Genomic DNA, 23,777 nt, shown 5'->3' on the forward strand with positions numbered 1-23,777 from the left:
CTTGCTACCTTGATGCATTCATATTCTTTCACCTTGGATCTAAGGCATAACTTGTAGAATTCTTCAATATAGCTTGCCACATCATTCTCTCTTTCCTTGAGTTTTTTTCTCTTAGTATTCATCTACACTTTAAAGTCTTCTAGAAGGTAGGTTTTTTGTATTTTTCTTACCATACTCTTCCAATTTGCATAGGGATTTTTACCCACTTTCTCTCTTTCATCTTGTACAAATTTCCACCATGTGAGAGTTGCTCCTCTCATCCTTGTCTTTGCTACTTTCACTTTTTGTGCTTTTGTGACATTCTCACTTTCAAAGTAATTTTCCATGCCCTCAAACCATTCTAGGACATGATCTATATCAATTTTTCCACTAAAAAGTGGCACTCCATCCAATTCTTTTTGATTCAATGCTTTTATGGCTCTCAGAAATGGTTCCTTTGCTATGACAAGATCAGATGTGGGTGCATCTTCTTCATTAGATACCTATTGCTTGTTCTTGCTATGCTCCTCCTACTACTTCAATCTTAAGAGTTTACCTGTCAAGTGTATTCTCCAAGGATGTTATCTTAGCCTTCAACTCTACATTCTCCTCATCCTTCTCTTGAACCTTCTTAGCCAACTTCACATTTGTCACCATGGTGGAGCCCATGGAGGTTTCTCCCTCACTATCAGACATGCATTGTTATACCCAAAATCAAATTTTCTCTAATACCAATTTGATAGGAGTAGTATAGGGTAATTTAGTTGATGGATAAACCCCTCTAAAGAATTTTTTTTCACTTTTTCCACCTATATGACCACAAATGCAACATACCTTAAGTATTTCTTGTCTTCATACTGATGAGACCAAAATTTTCCTTTATTTTATGATGTTTAAGATACTTTGTTGATACTTTGTTTATCTTTGTTAAAACATATGTGCACCTATGTTTACTGAACCTATGATAAACCTATGGGGTAGAAACTATGCCATCTTTTGCTAATATTATACATAGTATGCAGTATTTGATATAGTTATCAGAATGTGTGTTCTTATATTTGAATTTAATTTGATAAATGTTATTTGCAAACATGTTTTGTGTTATAACTAACCTTTTAATGAAGACTGAAAGATGATTGGAGGAGTTCAAAAGCTAAGCATCAATAGCATTTAAGGAGAAGAGAATGCCAAGGAGCAACCATAGTGGAGGAAGTTGTAATAGTTCCAGAAGACATGATAGTGAGTAAGGAGGAACTATGAAGACTCATTGCCTTTTCTACATTTACTCTATGGTGAGCGGATGTTTAGACTTTATTATTCCCACCTTTAGCCATTATTCTCTCTTCCTACCTTTAGTTGTTATCTTCCTAGTTTCTCTCCTACAAATTTAAAGCTAGGACATTTACATTTCTATTATGGAATAAGTGTTGATCTCCTATATATGTAGGAATTGGCTCAAGTGTGTAGGAGTTTTTTTTAGCAAGTAAGAAGAAAGAGTTTCTAAGAATAGACTGTTAACTTTTATAGTTGTGTTTTTACAGTTCTATGTTATGTAATGAATTTCTAAATTGAATGAAATAGTTATAGGCTTTTGTCTTGTGTTAATAGTTTAGAGAAGCTGACCAAGGGGACCCACTTGGAAGGTGGATTAGATTAGGATAGAATAGACTTATTTTCAAGCATTCGTAGCATCTTAAGTAGAAGTTGTGAGTTCCTTCCTGTAGCATTGCACTCTGTGAATGTTCCTGCAACATATGTGAGAATAGTTTTAGTGGATGAGCCAAGTTGGAATATTTGTTATCTTTTTATTGTATTTCTAGTATTCATAGAGTTAAGTGTGTTAGTTCCCTACAACAATAGTGTAAGTTCTTTTCCTTACATTTTTACTTTCCTACAACATAAGCTTAGTGACTCATTAAGAGACTTAGTGCACATACTGTGCCAACCATTTCAAGTATACGTCCTTGGGTTGATAAGATTAAATGCACCTCATAGTGGGAGAAATAGTCCTTAGTTTGAATATATTATTCCTAAGCAAGGCCTGGTGCATGACTATGACACACCAATTGTGAGGCAAGTCATTTTTGGCACCATTGCCAGGGATGGTGTCAAGCTAGGAGCATTTTTGAGTCATAGTTCCTAGATAAAGTTTTTTTAGAAATCTCTAGTTTGAGTTTCTTCCACCAGTGTGAAAAGTTTAATTGCATGCATCAAAGAGGAAGACAATGAGATGAATATGGTAGATTTCTTCCACGAGGATCTATTAATTAGAATGAAGAAGCTAAAGAAGAAGAAGTTGAGTTACCTTTTGAAGATGCAAGTCCTATTTTTCCCACAACATCATCATGAAGAGCTAAACCAATAGAGATAAGTGGTCTTCAACCCTTCACCGAAGTCTTGGCTATTTTTCTTGATAATACTACTCTTAATCCACCAGTTGTTAATCATCCAGTGCCCAATGTTACTTTTCAGTAGCAACCTCAAAATCTAATACCTCTAGTCATGGCACAACCTACTTTTCCATTTTTGCTTCTAAGTCTTGTAACCAATGCCAATCTCAAGAACATACCTCCCACTACTCTTCCAAAGTTCTATGGCCTTAGAATTGAAGACCTTGATACTTTCTTGTTTGAATTTGATATCCTTTTTTGTAGTTTTGACTACAAAATTGATGCCCATAAGCTTAAATTATTTCTAGCAACATTGAAAGAATCAACTCTACACTAGTTCATGGGCTTTGGAGCCAATGTAGTAGGAAGTTTGGATGAGATGCAAGCTCTATTTCTGGATAAATATAAAGAATATTGTAAAGCATCTGATTCAAGAGGGGATGATATCTTTAGGATATTATAGAAGGAGGAAGAAATGCTGGAATATTATGTCTCACATTTCTCATATACATTGTAGAAGAACCTTAGCACACATTGTTTGAAGATTCACAAAAGCTGGTTTTCTTGAGAGGTGTAAATGATGACTGTTTAGAAGCATTGGACATAATGGCTGGTGGTGACATATATCAAGCTTCCTGGGATGATCTTAAGAAGATCTATTAGAACTATTCAAGGTCAACCATGAAGAAAGACCAAGGACCTCATTCCATAGTCACTAAAGGAATTACTCAAGGCATTTCAAAGCTTGAGATATCTAACCTATTGTTAGATTTCAAACAAGATATCATCAATGATGTTGCTACACATCTAGACACAATGACTACAAAGAAGAAGCAAGATGAAGTTGAGTTACAACTAGCTGAATACTACCCTCATTGCTAGAAGCAAAAGAAGGATTACGAATATAAACTAGTCACAAGCATGGAGAACTAGTATCTTCCAACTGAGTATATCAAGATAGATAGATATGATGAGCAAGTATTCTTTACTGCTCAATGCCAACCATGGGCCCAACATCAAGGTATGCCTCAGTACCCCTTGCAAAATTCAAATTCATATGGTAATCAATGGCAAAATTGTAATTCCCAAGGTCCTCCACAAAATAAATCTAATTGGAACAATGCTGGGAAAAATAACCCACAACAATCCCAATGGCCTCAGAATTCCCAACCACTCTAGCCTAATCAATAGAATAACCAATGGCCATAGACCCAACATAACTACTAGATAAACTAGTAGAACCAATGGAAACCACCCCAAGGGAATTGATAGTCTACAAACCAATGGAAGGGATCTCAACAATGGCCTAACCAAAATACTGGTGCTCCACAATTACCCCCTCTAGTTCAACAACCTACTCTAATGCCACCACCTGCAAAATCCTGGACCTCAAAAGAAAACATAGTTACACACACAACCTCAGCCAAATCTGAGTAGCCAATAGCCACAACAATCTATGTATAGTGTTGATACTCAATAGTATCTTGCTTATGCTTCGGGTGTTGCAAATATACATCTGAGATCTGGTATGACTTTACCAGTGCCTAAACCACCTTTTATAACTGAAATACTAAACTCTCCTACATCATCAGAACCTTTAGTTGTTCAACTTGTTGACTCGCCTAATGTCACCATGTCAATACTAGTTCAACCACTAGTAGAACCTCCTTTTCCAAAAAAAAAATGATACAAAATAAACCTGAACAAACTAAGGAACAACCTTTTGACATCGTTGATTAGTTTTAAAATATACATGTCCAAATACCACTCTTTCAATATATTAAGAACATTCCAGTCTATGGAAAAGCTATTAGGGAGGCTTTCTTAAAGAAACTTGGAAGGAAGGAGAAGGACCCCACCATAGTCCATGTTGTGGGACAAGTGGCTGACATCATGCTAGGGAAAGTGATTACACCAAAATATTCTGATCCAAGAAGTCTAGTAGTGAATGTTAGTATAAATGTTCAATTTGTTAAAAATGCTTTAATAGATCTCAGAGCTGTTATAAATTTTATGACCAAGGATACCATGAAGAAGTTACAAATAGAAGGACTAAGGGCTACACCAACAACTTTGCAACTTGCAGATAGTTCCATTGTCACCCCTAATGGGATGATAGAAAACATAGTTGTAACCTTAGATTCTCTAAAGTATCCTACAAGCTTCATGATTTTGTCCCCTAAAGTTAATCTATCTAGTTATCTTGTCATCTTAGGTAGACCATGGTTAGCCACAACCAATGCAAACATAAGTTGCAGATTGGGGAATATGCAAACTTACATTATTTTACATCTCTTGCTCTCTCATCCTGATGATGAATCATGTAGTGTAATTCAAAATGTTGATGAAAAAAATATTTACATAATCTAATCCAAAAAATCAGTATCATAAATATGACCATATCAAATGGGCAAGCAACAAAGCAATTTAATTTATATCCTCCAGCCCAACTATTACCATATTTGAGTACATCTATTTGGCCAGATTTAGGAGATGAAGAAGAAGAGTTATCTTCTATAGTACAACTCATGATATTGCATAGACAATCTTTTCTAAAATTGCAAGAGGAAGGTTTAGTACTTTAGAGTATCCTCACTAACACTTGTGTGGTAGAACAAGATGTATCTAAAAGTTTTGTGTTAGAATTGATCACATATGAGGAATGTGATAAGAATTGTACTTTGTTCAAGGAACCTAAAATTCTTTGTTCACTCCTACCTTGTGAATTAGAAGCAAGTCCAATCTCTGAAGCTACTATGATGGACTCCACTACTACTATTGAATTGACTAAAGGTCATAAACTTCATGTTAATCCCAAATTAATACCCACACAGATGGAACAGTTAAAATGATTACTTCAAAGGCATGAGAAGGCTTGTGCATGGGACTATGGTGATATGAAAGGGTTGAGTCCTACTCTATGCACTCATGGAATATACATTAATGAAGGTTTTCTACCACTCCATCAACCCCAGAGAAGGATAAATCCAAGCCTTAGAGAAATAGTTAAAACTAAATTGTAGAAATTGCTTGATGCTGGTTTCATTTATCTTATATCTGATAGTAAATGGGTATCACCTATGGTCATAGTGCCTAAGAAAGGAGGAAAATGGAGAATTTGTGTAGATTATAGAGAATTGAATAAGGCTACTAAAAAGGATCACTTTCCTATACCATTCATAGGCCAAATTTTGTACACACTAGCTGGAAAGAAGTATTTATCTTTTCTAGATGGGTATAGTGGTTATAACCAAATCAATATTGCTCCTAAAGATCAAGATAAAACCACATTTACATGTCCATGGGGTACTTTTTCATATTTTGTTTTACCATTTGGTCTATGCAATGCTCTTGCAACATTTCAACAATCAGTTATTAGTATCTTTGCTGATATATCACATGATTATATGAAAATCTACATGGATGACTTTGCAAAATTTGGAGTCACTTTTGAAGAATTAGTGGTGAATCTTGAAAAGGTTTTGGTAAGATGTCAAGAACATAATCTGGTAGTTAACAGTGAAAAGTGTTTCATGCTCATGCAGGAGGGCGTGGTACTTGGTCATTTCATATCCACTGCAGGAATACAAGTGGACCTAGCTAAGATAGAGGTAATTCAAACATTTCCCATACCTAAAAAATCAAAAGATGTAAGATCCTTTCTAGGTCATGCTAGATATTACAGACATTTCATAAAATATTTCAGCAAAATAGCTAGTCCTCTATATAAGTTACTCACAAAATAAGCTGAATTTAGTTGGACATCTGAATGTGATGAAGCCTTCCTATAGCTTAAGAAAATTCTAACCAAAGCCCTAGTTTTATAGGGTCCTAATTGGAATTTACTTTTTCACATATGTACAAATGCCTCTAATTATTCCATAGGTGCAGTCCTAGTATAGAAATCCCAAAATCTTGAAAATGCTATCGATTACATCAGTAAGAGCCTTCATGGACTAGAGCTAAACTACACTGTGACTGAAAAAGAATTTCTAGTAGTAGTTTATGCCCTAAACAAATTTTGGCATTATAGAATTGGCTATTCCATATTTTTTCATATTGATCATGCAGCAATTAAATATCTCATGAACAAAACTACTATAATAGGTAGGTTAGCAAGATGGTTACTATTGTTGCAAGAATTTGACATAACCATAGTTGATAAGCCTAGAAAATCCAATGTTGTAGTTGATTATTTATCAAGAATCCATCATGATGATACTAACACTACTTTTGTAGATGATGCATTTACAGATGAGCATTTGTTTCATATTGTTGTTCAAAATCCATGGTATGCAGACATTGCTAACTACATTGCAGCCAATAAAATACTAGCACATTTTTCCTACAAGGAAAGGAAGCTACTTGTAGAGAAAAGTTTTTGGTTCTCCTAGATAGATAATCTCTTGTTCTACACTGGACCTAATCAAGTTATGAGAAGATGTGTGAGATAAGATGAGACATATGAAATTCTACATGCATGTCATAATGAACCATGCGAAGGACACTTTGAAACAAAAAAAAAAAGCTTTCAAAATCCTGACAACTGCTTATTATTAGCCTACACTTCACAAGGATGCAATCAACTATACAAGGAGATGTGACAAGTGTCAAAGGATGGGTCAATCAACTAGAATAGATGAAATGCCTCTTAATCCTTAGATGACATTAACACCATTTGACAAATGGGGAATGGACTTAATTGGTCAAATTGATCCTCTATCTAATGGGAAGTCCTATATTCTGGTGTGCATTGACTACCTAAAAAAATAGGTTGAAGTTAAGGCTATGAAGCATGCTCATGATGAAAAAGTTTCTAAATTCCTGTATGAAGAGATTTTTACTCGCTATGGTGTACCCAAAGAGCTAGTTACTGATCAAGGTGCACAATTTACCTCTAATCTGATTTCAAAATTGATGAAATAGTATAACATCAAGCACCAAAAATCTAGTCCTTATCATCCAAAAGCTAATGGAAAAGCATAGGTTACAAACAAGGAGCTGGAAAATATTCTAACAAAAACAATCCATTTGCATCGTCAGGATTGGGCCACCAGATTACAAGAAGCTATTTGGGCTTACAGAAAAACCTAGAAGACTACTATAGGATTCACACCATTTGAGCTCTTGTATCAAAAGGTGGCAATGCTTCCAATGGAATTTGAACATAAAACTCTAAGGATAGCCTTGGAATTGGATATTGAACTTCCTATAGCACAAAGAGAATGTCTTCTACATCTTAACTCTTTGGATGAGATGTGCAAAGCTACTTTGGAACATACTGAACTAGTACAAAAACAAAGGAAATAATGGCATGATTCTCATATTATCAATAAACAATTTTGAGTTGGTGATTGGGCATTATTATATGATTCCCGATTCAAGGATATGCCAAGGAAGTTGCAAACAAGATGGCTAGGACCATATGCAATTAGTCATGTCTTTGAAAATGGAGCTGTTCAACTAGCTACAATTGATCAGGAACCTTTCAAATTGTTAGTCAATGGTCACCAACTCAAGTCATACAAATGGCCACAAATAATAGTGGATTTCTTGCAACAGTTCCAATAGCTAGATTCAAATACGGCTCAAGTAAATCTTCCTGCAACCAAAGCTGTCAAACTTTCGACTGCTGCTCTTCAACATTAGTTTTTTTTTTTGTGCATGCTCATAATAATGACTTTATGTTCCCATAAAGTTCATTGTTTTCTATTCACTTTTTCTTTCCACCTCATCTCTTTACCTTCCACCCATCCACCTCATTTCATTTCTTTATCTTCCATCCACCCACTTTCCACATCATCAAATTTTACATGTTTTCAATAAATTTTTTTGAAATGCTAATGGATGCTGCCACTGATATTATTTCTGCCACCTTTTGGTATGTACAACAATCAAATTAACAAGTATTACATTTTCAAATTTTATTTCATTTATAGTCCATAGATTTTGTTAATTATATTTAATACTACATAATCTATATAATGGTGATGTTATACTAGTCCCTTACCCATACTGGGTCTGACAAGTGAGGACACTTGTCTAAATTTAGCAGGGGGCAGGGAAGGTCATAATATCCAAAGGCATGTTTATTTATCCATGATGATTTTCTAAATCTTCGCATTACCTGTCATTAATGAAATTTATTGCCATAAGTATGCAAAGTGAGGTGTTGTACTTCCTATTTTTGAATGATTTTCCGTGTCAAGCTATGGTGTGATCCATGTTTAATTTTTTTCATCATTCGAACCCTATTTTCAGACTATTCTCACACAAATTTAGGATTTACCTTCACTCAAAGCTTAATTATTGTGCATAACAATTTTTTATGACAATTAAGTGCTTCCTAAGAAAAAGAAGTGTGATGAGTCTGAAGAATAACATAGCAATTTGAAGCTTGAATTCAAAAAGGGAGAAAATAGAGTAAACAAAGGAAGTGTTCAAGAAATGGGTGGGAATTTGTAAAGGTGAGAGTTGGTAGAGCACACTATGTCACTCTCAGATGTAGAAGATGTAAGAAGTTTTGATGCATGTGGATGGCTAGGGTATTTCTTGAGATTAAATGCATAGATGAAGAGGCAACTGTAGAATTTTCTAGGGCATTCTACGAGGGAGAAGCTTTTGTTTGGGGCTTAACAATATTCACAACAGAGGAGCACATCACTGAGGTAACTAGTTTACCTATGGTTGGAGAACACTACCCCAGCACACATGATGCTCGGTGAGTGAGAGCCTAATTTACTAGTCCATTTGACCCTCAATTGGATGTCTCAAAACAAGGTTGCAAGAGAATGTCACTGCCACCACCATACAATGAATTAGCCATGCACATAATCAAGTATTTTACATGCAAAGGTAGATTTTCATGCCTACATGCACATCATTTCAAGCTACTTAGTTGTGTAAGGCATAATCTTGCTGTGAATATTCCAAATTTCTTGTATAATATGTTGTGCATTAGTGCGGAGAAGACTCAGAAAGGAAAAGAGAAATTTGTTACTCATCATGCTTTAATTAAGTTGTTAATAGAGAGGTCACTTAGGGATGTATCCCCCTTAACTTGGGATGAATTTGTGAGACTTAAAACCATGCAACCCCAAGCTAGCCCTAGTGAACAACATAGTGAAGGAAATGTAGCTCCCACTAGTAAGCCTACCGACAAAACATTCAAGAGGCTGAAACTAAAAAGACTCAAGGAAATGAACAAGAAACTACCCCTATTCAAGAAAATGTGCCTCCACCTATACAAGAAATTCCTAGACCTACTACCAGCAAAGCTAAGAGGAAATGAAAACAGCTAGAAGAAATTTCTATTCAGCAAGAACTGAGCCCTGTAATTGTAAAATAAAAGAGAACAAAGAAGGGTCCTACAACAACTACTCCTGCAACAAAAACACCCAAGGGGAAAAGTAGGCAAAAGGTTGTAACATAGGAAGAAACCCCTATAAGGAGAAGCCCTAGAATGAGAGGGCAAGTTTTTAAGGATCCTATTTTGTCTAAAACATCCACTAGAGAATCCCTTGTGCAAATTATTTCTAATCATTCTCCTCCTCATCCTGAGATTACAAGCACTCTTGATAATTTTACTAAAGAGTGTAGGTAAGAAATTAAAGAAAATATAGATGATACCCCAGCAGACTTACCAAGGACTTCTAGCTGTAGGGATGAGATAGTTCCTGAATATGTTGATCCAAACACTGCCTTAGTTACACATAGATCAACATGGATCACTAGTTTAGTAGAACATCTATGGCAGCAACAAAGAAAGAGGAAAAGGGATCATGAAGAAGAAAACAATGCTATCACACTACATAAAGCTCCTCTTTCAATTGTATGGACACTATTTGTTTGTTGTGGCATTGTGGAAAGAAGAAAAGAAAAAGATGAATAAGATTATAGTATCTCAAAATGAGGAAATTTCAGAATTAAAAGAATAGCTAGAAATCCAAAAATAGCACATGAACCATGCTCTTAAGCTAGCTAACCATGCCCTTGCTTGTAGGCCACCACCTAGAGTTTATGCTCTCTGCTTTAAAGATAAATTTCTTTTGTTTCAATTAATGTTAACTCTCAAGAATGTGAATGTAGAGTTTAAATCAGCACAAGAATTTTATGGACTGTATCAAACTCTACCACCATGGTAAAAAAACTTATTGTGTGAATTATATGTTCATAATTTTGTTATTCCTTAGGAGAGTAAATTGAATCCTTTGCTTTACATAGGAGATGTACACCTAAAAGTCCTCATGTCATGGATGTCCAATGAAGCAAATTATGATAGGTAGTTGAATAACTACAGGGATGAGGAAAGAACAGAATCTTTACCTTTAAGAGCATAAAGTACCAAGTTGGATGAAATGCTCAGGGATTGGTTCACATTGACCTATAGAAAGAAGAATCTAGAAGTGAGGGAGAAGATCTTTGCTTCCAAAACTAAAGTTTATGCTAAATATAAAAGTTTTCCCTACTTTGCATTTTTAGAGAGCTATGACCTGTGCTAGGAGTAGGTGGGCCATACTACCTGAATCTCTTAAGAATTTAGAACTGCATAGCTCTATTAACTTGGAAGCAACACTTCATAGAGTTCCAAACTATTTAGAATTAGGGAAGCAACCCAGACCAGAGTTGTGGTGCCTCTTAACAATGTAGCCTCCAGTGTTCGTGTGACCCTTGTATGATATTAATGTTGATAGACTTAAAAAGTTGCAAGAATATCACAAGAGAGAAGTGTGGGAGAGAACTAGACAATTTTAGTACACTTTTAAGAGCAACAAAAAGGGAAGAATAGAAATTGGAGAGTTCAGGTCACTAAGAGGGAAGTCCAATGCTTGAGGACAAGCATTAGTTTGGCAGGGGTAAGATGATGAGACCAAAAATTGCCTTTATTTTATGATGTTTAAGATACTTTGTTGATACTCTATTTATCTTTGTTAAAACATTTGTGGACCTATGTCTACCAAACCTATGATAAACCTATGGGGTAGAAACTATGCCATCTTTTGCTAATATTATACATAGTATGTAGTATTTCATATAGTTATCAGAATGCATGTTCTTATATTTGAATTTAATTTGATAAATTTTTATTTGTAAACATGTTTTGTGTTATAACTAACTTGTTAATGAAGACTGAAAAATGATTGGAGGAATTCAAAAGCTAAGCGTCAACAACATTTAAAAAGAAGAGAATGCCAAGGAGCAACCATGGTGGAAGAAGTTGTAATAGTTCCAGAAGACACGAAAGCAAGTAAGGAGGAACTATGAAGACTCATTTCCTTCTCTGCATTTACTCTATGGTGAGTGGATGTTCAGACTTTATTATTCCCACTTTTATTCATTATTCTCTCTTCCCACCTTCAGTTGTTATCTTCCTATGTTCTCTCCTACAAATTTAAAGCTATGGAATAAGTGTTGATCTCCTATATATGTAGGAATCATATCAAGTGTGTAGGAGTTTTTTTTAGCAAGTAAGAAGAAAGAGTTTTTGAGAATAGATTGTTAACTTTTATAGTTCTATGTTATGTAATGAATTTCTAAATTGAATGAAATAGTTTTCTGATTTTATCTTGTGTTAGTAGTTTGGAGAAGCTGACCAAGGGGTCTCGCTTGGAAGGTGGATTAGATTAGGATAGAATAGATTTATTTTCAAGCATTTGTAGTATCTTAAGTAGAAGTTGTGAGTTCCTATAGCATCACACTCTATGAATGTTCTTGCAGCATATGTGAGAATAGTTTTAGTGGATGAGACAAGTTGGAATATTTGTTATCTTTGTATTGTATTTCTAGTATTCATAGAGTTAACTATGTTAGTTCCTTGCAGCGATAGTGTAAGTTCTTTTTCTTAATTTTTTTACTTTCCTGTAGCATAAGCTTAGTGACTCATTAAGAGACCTAGTGCACATACTATGCTGACCATTTCAAGTATATGTCCTTGGTTTGATAAGATTAAATGTACCTCATAGTGGGAGAAATAGTCCTTAGTTTGAATATATTATTCCTAAGTGTAGACGCTCAAAAATGGTTCGCATCTATGGTTTCATCACTTATTCATACTAATTTGTCTCATTTTCTCATTCTACTAACTCTGATCTTTTGGCCAGATTGACCATATTTCATCATTTGTATCCTCTTTCATATCAATTTCATATCAACTTGGAATCATATCAAATCAACTTGAAATTATATCAAATCAACTCAAAATCACCCCAAATCAACTCAGAATCACTCGAAATCAGTCCTAATCAACCCAAAACATATCAAACATCCCAAATCAATCATCATTTATCTTATCCTAGGTATTTTTGTATCTTTCAATGCCTTGGAAATCTACCAACCTATCAATCTTATCAATCTGACCTTAGTACTGTCGTGGCTCTCAGTGCTAGGTCAAACTATCATTCATGTCATTCAATATTTGACATTTTTGAGGCTTTCAATGTCAAATCATGACATCATCAACATTTTAATAACATTGACAATGTCCGTCGATGTTATTATGATCAAACCTTATCAATCAATTTCAATCCTGTAGCATTTACAATGTTGATTAAATGTTACATATCAACCAATTCATGTCATGTGTCCTTGGCATGTTATCAACTTCAATCAATCAATTTTACCATGGCTTTGGTCTACCTTTTCATCATCTTATCTAATATCCATCATTGTCACATTTTTATCAAAGGATACGGTCGCATTCATTTAATCAATTTGGCCAATTATCTACTAATTTTCTCTATAGGATTAAATAACCCATAATTTAATTCTATTATTCTCACTAATTATTCTTCCTAATTATCATCCTCAATTAATTAATTTTATTAATTAATTGATTCATTATCTGTAAACCATGGAAATTCTTAATTTCCTAAGTTCCATTTTCCGTCATTAATTCCATTTTTTACTAATTCTTATTTTGTGGAATAAAAGGATTTTTAATTTGAATATTCCATAAAATATTTCATCATCATGACACTTGGATATGACACCTCGTGGATTCTCCTTTGACACTTGGCTAAGATTTGTCATAATCAAATATTCTTACCTCTTACGCACATCCCTATTTGGCTTATTCGTCATAGATTCTTGGCTTTAAGTGGGTCGAGGTGTCTTATGATGCGTCATAGATTCTCTTCCACATTTAGCCAGGTTTGACTCTCATGTGTCATAGAATCTCATAATTGGCATATTCTGTCATATGCATCATAGGAATCTCTTGCCACATCGCATATCTAGGGGTGACAAATCCAATGCTCTCACTGTCCATGAAAATTATAAGATGGACACCCGTCCTCTCATTTTAGATTTGAATGCTTAAGTTTTGAAAATCCAAATCTTTGAGTCTTTGAGTCTCTACTTCTTTGCATTTTTCATTCTTGCTCTCACATTAAATCACACTTCAAGTATTCTCATGGCTTTATCCCTATCATAGGCTCTTTGCTTCAATCTTGTGTGCACTATAGGAAAATTGGAGCTACAATCATTTGGAGAAGAAAGAAGGACATGAGAGCTACAAATGAAAAAGGGAGTTTTTAATTATGTTTGCTTTCTTTTGATTAGTTTGGCTTTCATGGTAGAACTAGTGGGTGCTAATATATGTTGATTGAGTTTGTGATTTGCTCATAGTATGTTATGCATTTAACCCATTTTCTGGTCCTACACTAAGCAAGGCCTAGTGCATGACTATGATACACCTATTGTGAGGCAGGTCATATACAAACTCATGACTCACTCATGACTCCTTATTCCTAACTAATAGGTCTACATTCCATCTAGACTCTTAGAGCCTTATTTTTCTTCTTAGGCTTCTTGGACCTACCCTAGGTGCTCTTGCACCCGTTTCCTAGAAAGAATACACCATCACTTGTTCTCTTCCCATCATTAGAATTTCGCCCAATTAGGGTTAGTAAATACCTTTAGTTCAACCTATCATTCTTCTCATAATACAATCCATAGTCTTTTGTCCCTTTCAAGTATCTCAATATTCTCTATACTTCCATCATGTAATTTTTCTTAGAACTTACTGAAAATATATCAACTATCCCAACAACTAATCCAATATCTAGTTTGCTATGACCAACATATTGCAATTTTCCAATCATTGATCTGTATTGTGTCTGGTTCACATTAGAAGAATTGTCATTGTTAGATAGTTTGTGTCCAGTGATCGTAGGTGTACCCATTGGTTTGGAATCTTCCATCCCAAAAGTTTTTATTATCTCCTTGATATATTTGGACTAAGTAATGAAGATACCTGGCTTCATCTGATATAATTTGGATCATTTATAAGTAGAAGATGAAAGAAAATTTATTACTCCTAATCTTTCTACAGGGGAAAATCTTTCCCCATAGTCAACACCTTCCTCTTGTGCATATCCTTTGCATACCAATCTAGCTTTATTCCTTGTAACTTCACCTTCCTCATTCAGCTTGTTTCTAAATACCCACTTTGTTCCAATAACATTTTTGTCTTTAGGTTTGGGTACTAGAGACCGTGTTTTGCTCTTTTCTATTAGGATGAATGCTAATGATACTACATTGGAGAAGTATCCTAAGCATTGGAGAGTATTGACATGTTGCATTCATGACTATGTTTCTCATTGATGTCAACATAACATGGTTTTTGTAAAGACTAGATGAGTAGTAGACAAAGATCTTGATGGTACAGTCAATTGTTTGATTTTTTGGAGTTGTATAGTTATGAACATGTTCAGCATAGTGTCCAAATGATGTGGTTAAGTGCACAAAGTCTGAGTCAAAGATGTATGGAAGTTGTACTTGATTTATAGAGAGCAATTTAGAGACAAAGTATTGAGAAAATAATTTTAGATTCTTGTTGGCTATCTTACATCTGAGATGTAATGAAGAGGTACACAATTAGGTAGTGATAGAGGATAGTTAGAGGGTGACATCAGTGAGTGCACAAGCCCTAGTATCACACATGTGAAGTTTTGTATAGATTGTGAGCTAACAGTATTATTGTAATTATAATTAATTGATTATCTTATTATAGTTATTATGAAGATATGGTATAAAGGACAAATTTTTTTCTTTTTTGTAATATCTTGTGATCATTATATGAAGTGTAAAGTGCAAAAAGAAGTAGAGTTCTTATTGAATGCATGTAAGAGATCCAAGTATTATTGGATGCAAGATTTGTGATCTGGTTACAAGATTAGAAGAATTAGAAGATTGGTTGACATGATAGAGAAAGAGGAAGGAACAATATAGTATAATTCTATTATTCTACAAGGAATAATACAAAGATGATTTGGATAGTGGGTTCATTGGTCTCTCCCTTGAAGTTGTTTGGGCAATGGGTCCAGCTGTCTTTCACAACTCCTAATAGAGTTGGCACAATTCCTAATAGGGTTGGAATCTCCTAGCAGGGATTCAAAATCTCCTAATAGGGACTCATATGTATTGAATGTATTCATAAGACTCCTAATAGAGTCCATATTCTAACAAATAATATTTATATTAGTACATCATCTTGTGGGTACCATCCCCACTGTGGTTTTCCCTTTGTTCAAGGGTTTCCTTAGTTAACATATATGGTGTTATTTTGTATGAGTATCTTGTTGTGTTTTTAGTTTAGATTACTCATATGGTTTAGTTTATTTAAGGTTGATAATTGTGATAATATTTGGATAATTGATTCACCCCGCCTCTCAGTTATATCAGTGGACCATATATTCTAATAATTAGTATTAGAGCATTAGGTCCTTGAAGAGAAATATTAATAGCTTTAGGAGATCAGTGGTGATTTTTTTTAGAAAAGATAGTCCTAAGTCTAATGGAGGAAATTTTGACACCCAAAAGATGGATCTTCTTTGTGAGTTATTAGAATTATGTATAGAAATGAGTATTAAGTTTCCAAATCCAAAATCCTTTTGATGCATACAATAGAATAGAAGCACAAGTAATGATAGATCTAGATCCAAAGATGAAAGAAGGTGTTGTTCTACTTATAAAAAGAGAGCTAGAAAGTATGGAATTTTTTATTTGTTGGACATGCAAAGAGTTTGGTCATTTTTCATCTAGATGTCCTAAGAGAGTAAGAAAATCTAGAAAGAGTTCACTATCTAATGAAGATGAAGAATTTAAAGCAAGTATGGAAAGATTCTTGAATGAGTGTGAGGTTAAAGATAATGATCCTAAATTGGTTAATGAAGAAGAAGTAGTAGAAGAGATAGCTCTAGTAACTATTATTGATCTAGAGACTAATAGACAATGTAGAAGTTATCATTGAGACCAATAATGATTTGTAGAGTGATGTGCTAATAGGTGAGTAAAGAGGAGAGATCAGAGTTAAGATGTTAACTCCTACCTCTAAGAGCAATTTGACAAAGAATCACCCTCCTGAGAAGATAATTGGAAGCAAAGACAAAGATGAGATGACAAGGAATAGAATAAATGAGGAGATTTATCTGATATCTCAAGTTGAACCTAAAAGCACAAATGAAGCATGTAATGATAATCATTGGATTCAAGTAATGAAGGAAGAATTATACTAGATTGTAAAGAATGATACCTGGGAGTTAGTTCCTAGACCTAAAGACAATAATGTGATAGGAACCAAATAGGTATTTAGAAATAAATGAGCAAGGCAAAGTTGTGAGGAACAAGGCTAGACTTGTATACTGTTGGAAAATGAAGATGGGGTAACTGAGAGGGGAGGGGTGAATCAGTTACCACAATAACATTTTCAACAGTCCCAAAGATGCCTTAAACTTAGTTGCTGCTGCTACTCAATAAACACAAAAATTACTGCTTAAAACTTGATAGATGTTTAGTTAATTTATGAAGCATTTACTAAAATAAGCGATTATGCAAAAGAAAGTAATCATTAACACAGTAGACACCAGATTTACGTGGAAACCCAATATGGGAAAAACCACCAGCAACTAGTCACCAATTTTCACTCTTCTGAAGTGAGCCCTGTTAGGAGCCAACCCTGTTAAAGGTTACAAAACACACTGTTAGGCGTGACCCTGTTAGAGGATTTAATCACCCCGTTAGGAGTGGCCTTGTAAGAGGTCTTTTGAACAATTCAACTAAATTGCCACCCTGTTAAAGGATTTATGAAATGGCTGTTAAACCAACTCTGTTAGGAGATTTTGGAATCACTGTTACAATGGTTAGAAAGCAACAATGAATGATCTGAAAATACATGCAACATATCTTGCTGAATACAGATCTCAGTTTAGCTCCACAAGATCCTTACTGATCAAATATATCTCTGCAGCTCCAAGATTTCCCTCTGCTCAATTCTGCTTAGGCACACACAAGTCTCTTCCTTGCACTTCCTTGCACTATCCGTACATACTTTCTATCCTCTATTTTTTTTCGCATCTTGAGCACCTCTTTATATATTATTCATAATACTAGGTCGGCCCAACCAACTTGTCAAAACAATTCCAAAGTCGGCTTGAACTAAAAAACAAAATTCTTCACTGGCCGACGCTGCTCGGTCAATACAGAACAAAAACTTCCTTCCTGTGTTAATCGGCAGAACTCGGTAAAAACTACAATTACCGGGGAATTCGGTAAACCTGCCACTTCCTTTGGAAACCGACTGGACTCGGTAAAAGCTGTCTTCGACTACCGAGTGAGCTCGGTGAAAACTTAGCTTTCCTTAGCTTACCGTGCGAACTCGGTTAACACTAACCGTTCGCTACAAAATCCTTTGATACCCGAGTGATCTCGGTAAGAACTAAACTTTCCTTAGCTTACCGAGTGAACTCGGTTAACACTAACTCACCGTGTGACATACAGGAACGCTCGGTATACACTGCAAAAGGCTTTTACTGACCGATTGAGCTCGGTAGACTCTGTAAACTATTTTCCTGGTTGATAGAACTCGGTAGACTCTGAATGATAACTGATATGACATTTTTGTAACATCAAAGACAATACACAATTATTTAATTGTATCCAACAATATACAAGGAATATCATAGCAAGAAGGCATAGACTATGAGGAGACATATGTACCTATATCCAAGATGGAAGTAGTAAGGATGTTCTTAGCTTATGCAGCAAATAAAAAGTTCAAGGTTTATTAGATGGATGTTAAATCATCCATTCTAAATGGAGAACTTGAAGAAGAGGCATATATTGAGAAGCCTAATGATTTTTTTTTATTAGAAGACAAAGACATGGTATGTAAACTAAAGAAAGCTTTATATGGTCTGAAGAAAGCACCTAGAACCTGGTATGCTAGGTTGGACAATTACTTGGCAAAGTTTGGATTTTCTAAAGGTATGATAGACAATAACTTTCATTTGAAAGAAGTTGAAAATGTTTTGTTGATTATTGTAATATTTTTTGATTACATCATTTTTGGAGGTAATGATAAAGCAAGTGATAAGTTTTATGAAGAGATGAAGAATAAATTTGAAATGAGTATGATAGGAGAAATGAAGTTTTTCCTAGGATTGCAGATTGTACAAGATAGTGATGGTATTTTCATTTCACATCACAAGATACGTACTTGAAAGATTTGTTGAAAATTTTTGGTTTGGAAAGTTGTAAAACTCTTGGTACACCTATGATAACTGTTCACAAGTTATTTAGTAAAGATGAGACACTTGCAATCAAGAAGAAGAAGTACAAATCCATGATTGGAGGTTTGCAATATCTGACTCACACCATACAAGATATAGAAAATGCAGTTGGGATTGTAGCTAGATTTCAAGTTGATCCTAAGGAGTATCATTTTTTAACAGTAAAGAGAATATTCAAATATTTGAAAGGGACATTTGGCTATGGAATTTGGTATGATAGATCAAGTGATTTCATTCTATGTGCATTTAGTGATGCAAATTGGGCAGGCAATATGGATGATAGAAAAAGCACCATTGCTGGAGTATTCTTTCTTGGAGGAAGATTGGTTTCTTGGTTAAGCAAGAAGCAAGATTGTATCTCGTAAAGTACTGTTGAGGAAAAGTATGTTGTGAAAGTAAATAATTGTAATCAAGTTATGTGTATGAAGCGAATTTTGAAGGATATCAGAATTGAGTTTGAAAAACTTGTTATCATTTACTGTGATAACACAAGTACAATGAGTGTGTCTAAGAATCATGTATTGCATTCTAAGACTAAGCATATATCTATTAAGTATAATGTGCTAAGATAAAAAGCAATAGAAAAGGAGATTAGTTTGGAGTATGTGAATACTAAAGATTAGATTGTAGATATCTTTACAAAGACTTTGCTTAAAGATACTTTTGAGTACTTGAGATGTATGCTTGCGGTTATGGCCGTGCCTACTTTTGAGTAGGTGATGCAGAGAGTGCATCAATCTAGTGGTACAGAACACTATTGTTAGCCTAGACTAAAAATTGATGCTTCTTGTATGGAGGAGTATCCATGATGACTTGAGTCATTGAGGACACTTGGTATTTAGTATTGAACAGTGTCTTTGGACACTCGAGCTAGTTGATGGCTTGGTGTAGGATATTAGTAATTGGTACTTAACAATTGGTATGTTGTAACATTGATATTGAGGTCTTTGAAATTGATGTCAATGGGGGAGAATATGCATGAAAAGTATCTCCTAAGGCATGGGGGAGAGATATCTCTTTAGAGGGATTTAGAAAGATTCATGAAAGGAAGCAAGAATATGCACCTGATGTATTGAGAATTGTTTAGTGTGAAGTAAACAATTGATGTCTAAGAGGAAGGAGTCTGCACCTATTGTGCACCTATTTTATTGATATTATTTTTAGAATGTTAACAACTAATGCTGATCCTAAAATCTAGAGGATTTCAAACTTTCTTGATGGAGAGGATTTGAGAAGATGAGAATAACAACAATAACATAGTACTACTTGGTATTCTTTGAACTTTGATGTTTTTCATTTATGTTTCTATTAATTCCAAAAGGGGAGATTGCTAGCATGAATGATGATGATACTACATTGGATAAGTATCCTAAGCATTGGAGGGTATTGACATATTGCATTCATAACAATGTTTTTCATTGATGGTGACATAGCATGGTTTTTGTAAAGACTTGATGAGTATCACACAAAGATCTTGATGGTAAGGAATTTTTTTTGATTGTATGTTGATGTGTAGTGATGGACATGTTTGGCATAGTGTCCTAATGATGTGGTTAAGTGTGTAGAGTTTGAGTTGAAGACATACGAAAGTTGTACTTGATTTATAGAGAGCAGTTCAAAGATAGAGTATTGGGAAAGTAGTTCCTGATGTTTGTTGGCTATCTTACATTTGAAATGTAATAAAGAGATGCACATTTAGGTAGTGATAGAGGATAGTTAGGTAGTGATAGAGGATAGTCAGTTAGTGATGTCAATGAATGTGCAAGCCCTAGTATTGCATGTGTGAAGTTTTGTATAGATTCTGAGCTAACATTTCTATTATAATTGTAATTAATTAATTATCTTACTATAATTAATTAGGAAAGCCTCAAGGCTGACTCACATAATTATTATGAAGATATGGTATAAAGGAAATTTTTTTTCCTTGCTTATAATGTATTGTTATCATTGTATAAAGTACAAAGTGTGAAAAGAAGCAGAGTGCTTACTGAATGTGTGTAATTGATCCAAGGGATTATTGGATGTGAGATTTGTAATTTGGTTACAAGATCAAAAGAAGTGGAAGTTTGGTTGATAGGAAAAAGAGAGAGGAAGAAATAATATAGTATAATTCTATTATTCTACAAGGAATAATATAGAGATCATTTGGATAGTGGGTTCATTGGTCTTGCCCTTGAAGCTATTTGGGTAGTGGGTCCAACTATCTTCCACAACTCCTAACAAAGTTGGTACAACTCCTAACAAGGTTGGAATCTCCTAATAGGGATTCAAAGTCTCCTAACAAGGACTCATATACAATGAATGTATTCATAAGACTCATAATAGTGTCCATCCTCTAACAAGGAATATTTATATTAGTACATCATCTCATGGGTACCTTCCCCACCGGGGTTTTCCCTTTGATAAAGGGTTTCCCTAGTTAACATATCTATTGTTATTGTGTATGAGTATCTTGTTGTGGTTTTAGTTTATATTACTTATATGGTTAAGTTTGTTTAAGGTTGATAATTGTGATAATAGTTGGATAACTGATTCACCCCCCCCCCCCCCCCCCCGCCCCCCCCTCCTAGTTATATCAATGGACTATATATTTTAACATTGTTCAATTTCTTCAATTTCTTCATTCATAGCTTGTATCCAATCTACATTCCCCAAAGCATCTTTCAAATATTTAGGCTCAAAATCCCAAAGTAAGAATGTGCCACTTATGAGTCTCTTTCTTATCATAACACTAGATTTTGCATCTCCAATAATTTTTTCTAGTTTATGATGTCTTCTTACATATTTAGCTAGCATAGGTGGTCTCCTTCTCTATTCTTCAAAAATTTCATCTTGAAAAATAATTTCAAGCTCATCGTCTCTTCATTGTTGAGGTTGAGGTTGAGGTTCGACATGCTCGATATTGTCTTCCTATTGTTCGGCTTCCTCTATCTGTGACTTAGCATCATCTATTTGTTTCTTGGCACCCACAATCCACTACTCAACAACTAGTTGTTGCAACTCAGAATTCCTAGTTTGCCGAGGATCTATAACTTTGATTTCTTATTCAAGTAGAGTTCTTGGAGAAATTTCATTCACATTTATGAATAAACTATAATATTTAGGTTTTGTCTTATATTCAACTTCATTCTTCTTTGTAAACTCATCAACTTTCACATTTGCACTTTCCACAACTTTGTTAGTGTTAGAATTCAAATAATTATAAGCTTTTCTCTTGTTGGAATATCTTAGGAATATGCCCACATCACTTTTAGCATCAAGTTTTCCATTCCTATTATCTTTAAGTTTGTAACATTTTCTTCCAAATATTTTGAAATATTTCACATTAAATGCATAACCATACCATAATTCAAAAGGTACAACATTTGTATCTATCTTGACTTGCACTCTATTTGGAGTATAAATAGTTGTACTTACAACTTCTCTCAAATATTTCTGTGACACATTTTTCTCCATTGTTAGTGTTCTAGCACAATCCATGATTGATCTATTCCTTCTTTCAGCTATTCCATTATGAGGAGGGGTCCTAGGTGCAAAGATCTTCCTTTTGATTCCTCTGTCATTGCATAATATGTTGAACTCATTGAAAATGAATTTACCACTTCTATAATATGTCAAACACTTCAAACTCTTCCATGTCTCCTTTTCAACTCTAAAAGATATCATATTTTTGTTTAAGAAACATCATAGTCATCATTCTAGAGTAGTCATCAACAAAAAGAATGAAATATTTGTCTCCATAGTAGCTTTGAACTCCAATAGGTCCACATAAGTCAATATGAACTAGTTCCAAAATGTCATCAGATGAATATGTTTTGCTCTTCAAACTAGACTTTGTCATTTTTCCTAATTGACATTGCTTACACATAGCATTATTAGGTTTCTTCATTTTAGGCAATCCTCTTACTTTTTTTATTTTGCTAATGCTAACCAAATTGTCAAAGTTTACATGACATAACCTCTTGTGCCATAACCAAATATCTTCATATTGTGCAAACAAACATGTCTCATTAGATAAATATAGGTAGAACAAGTTACCTCCTGATTAGTCACCACTTCCAATCAATTTACCATCAACATCAAATATTTTGGCCTTTATATGATGGAATTCAACTCTGTAACTTGATTTGTTTAACTATGAAACACTCAACATTTTATAGTTAAGTCCTTTAACCTAGTAAACATTGTCACATTTAATTTTATCAATTAGATGAATTGTCCCTTTACCTTTTACAAGACATGGAGCATCACTAATAAATCTTACATAGCTACCTTTGTATGGTCAAATGTCCTCAAATTTACTTCTATCACTAGTCATGTGATTAGAACAATTACTATCAATTATCCATCTTTCACTTTTGTTCACATAGGAAATTAAAGTAGTTTTCTCATCTTCATCAAAATATTCTTTCATAGAACTATAGACTACCTCTTCATCATTACTTTTAGATTTAGTATTAGTTTTTTCTTCAGCATATGACAAGATTTCTTACCTTTGTCCTTGTAGTCCTTTCTTTTCTTGAAGTCTTGGTCATCTCCTCTTCCTTTGTATTTGCTTTCTTTTCTTTCATCATTTTCTTCTCTATTAGGACACCTTGCATAAATATGACCAACTTTGTTGCATGAAAAAAATATTATAGGGATTTAACATTTATATTTTTGTTTGCCTCTTCCAAATCTCCTAGCTATCATTGCCTCAAGTTCATCAATTTCATCATCAGAAGCATCATTATCATTTTTCACATGTTTTTCATTTCCTTTCTTGCTAAGAACCAATTGTGATTTAAAATCATATTCAATAGTAGTAGGAGTGTAATTATCAAAATTTGACATCTCAAAA

The sequence above is a fragment of the Cupressus sempervirens genome, chromosome 6 (assembly GCF_028749045.1).
Source record: "Cupressus sempervirens isolate cs-2001-9-10 chromosome 6, ASM2874904v1, whole genome shotgun sequence".
Classification (NCBI taxonomy): domain Eukaryota; kingdom Viridiplantae; phylum Streptophyta; class Pinopsida; order Cupressales; family Cupressaceae; genus Cupressus; species Cupressus sempervirens.